The following is a 2,156-nucleotide window of genomic DNA, read 5'->3' as shown; positions in this document are numbered from 1 at the left end:
GAACTTATGACTTACTCAATTAAACAAGTTAACCTATCTTTTATGTCACTGCTAAACCACAATCAGTCTCATCTTTCACTTCAATTTTCTTGACTTCAGCCATTTTGCCAAAGCAAATATTACCAGCCATCACTGAGAGTGAGGATACTCTTTTATTTTGAGGCTAATAGCTTAAAAACTTAAGTTAAATTAATTTGTTGAGTCATTAACCCAATTTATTTTATATACAGTTTATTTTATATTTTGATTAGTTATTTTGGAGAATTTACTGTGTGCATCTAAATGGCAGCCTTCTAGCCATGTTAGTGGTGTTTTTGCACTTAAGCACGTGTAGCAATTTCCCCTGCAGTATGGATGCTTAAACATGCATGTATAAACTGAGCCTGTTCAGTAAATTACACTGTGGCTGGGCAGCTACACAGCTATGTAGTATGCCCATTCTACACCCATGCCTGTATCTAAGTCCCAAAAATGAAGCCAGCCAGAAATTCACAACTAACAGAGAGATGAGAAATAGGAGGACCTCTCAGGTTTTAGTCCTAATAGCTGAGTGTTGCTGTCACAGGATCACGTAGGTGACCTGTGCCTAGAAAAGGGTTAAGGACAGCTGCCAATCACCAGGGCAGCCCAGCTGCTGGTTGCTGGGGCAACCATGTTGGTCAGGTGACCAGAAGGGGGCAGGGCCGGGCCCTTATAAACAGCCCAGGCCGGAGCCTAGCAGGCAGTTCCCTTCTGGCAGCTAGAGGAGCAAGAGCTCTGCAGTAGAACTGAGCAGAGGCAAGCAGACTGATAGAATGAGTAGCTACACCATGGCGCAGGTGGAAAGAACCCTGACTAGGAGGTTTTACTGGAAAGCCAGGTGGGGCCTGGACTTTAGGGTATAGCCAGAAGGCTTATTGTTGTGTTGTAGCCGGTTGGCTCATGGTTTTGTGTTCCTTGTTTGATATTGTTAAACTGGAGGACTGGGTGAGGCTGTAGGGGTGCAAGGAGGCCTCATGGGAGCTCCCCAGTGGCCTGGGGGTTCCTGGTGCCTGTAGGGGCACAGTGAGCGGTGCCAGGGAGGCACAGCTCGTGGGCACCGGTGCAGCACTGTATTTGGGGGGTGTTGACCCCAGCCCTGTGTAGGCAATAGATGGAAAAGCCCAAGTAGGGCAGAAGACCCTAACACTGGGTCAGGGGGCCAGGCACGGCTACGGCCACCCGAGCCCCAACTGTAGAAAGCACGGAGGCAGACCCAGTGGGGTGCTGCCAAAGCACGGAGGCATGTACTGGAAAGAAGCCCCAGGAGGGGGCACATAGGATTGATAGAAACCCCAGCTGGGGTGCGGACTGGACAGAGTCCCAGAGGGCTCTGCAGGGGTGGGACCCTGAAGGGTCACAGGGGCCTGGTAAGGCTCAGGCCGCCTGAGCCCAACTGGAAAGAGTATTGTTAGTAAGCCCGAGAGGGCTAACAAATAGAAGGGGCGCTGGTGGCGTGACAAGCCCGGGGGCGCTAGAGAAGGGGCGCTGGTGGCGTGACAAGCCCGGGGGCGCTAGAGAAGGGGCGCAGAAAGGAAAGGGACCCGATTAACGTCCGGAAGATCTGCGAGGCTTGGGGGATGCTAAAGGGGAGGTAAGAGGAACGTGTACCCCATAAGGCTGGGGGTGTACCGGGTCACTCCAACGGAATGGAGAACAGTATTAGCATACACCATGTACAAGGGGATCGAAGGCAGCCTCCCATAGAAACTTATATATATCATCAAAGTCATGGCGGGCGAGAATAGAGGGTGCTGGATCGCTAACTTGGCACAGTAGGGGGTGCTAGCAGGACCACGGCTGCTCCTAGGCCCCACTCCATGACAGTTGCCTTAAGGCAACTTCCCAGGAAGCCAAGTTGTTGGCCTCCCTCACCCAGAGGGGTTTGAACCTGTGTGTCTCCAGCACAGTGTTCTAACTACCATGCCAGCTTAGGGCATGTGTAGATGAAACAGGGGCCCTAAATTAAAGTGGTGGAGTTTAAAAAACACCACTTCAATTTAGGGCTGATTTAAACCCCTAAGTCATGCAAACACCCGGCTGACTTACCTGCCTCTTCAGCGGGGAGGGAAGGGTGAGCTGCCAGCAGACAAAGCAGTCCCTGGGCTGCAAGGGGGTAGTTGGTGCTTCCCTCCACA

The sequence above is a fragment of the Gavialis gangeticus genome, unplaced genomic scaffold (genome assembly GCF_001723915.1).
Source record: "Gavialis gangeticus isolate Ggan-Ray unplaced genomic scaffold, GavGan_comp1, whole genome shotgun sequence".
Taxonomy (NCBI): Eukaryota; Metazoa; Chordata; order Crocodylia; family Gavialidae; genus Gavialis; species Gavialis gangeticus.
This window is presented reverse-complemented; position numbering follows the sequence as displayed.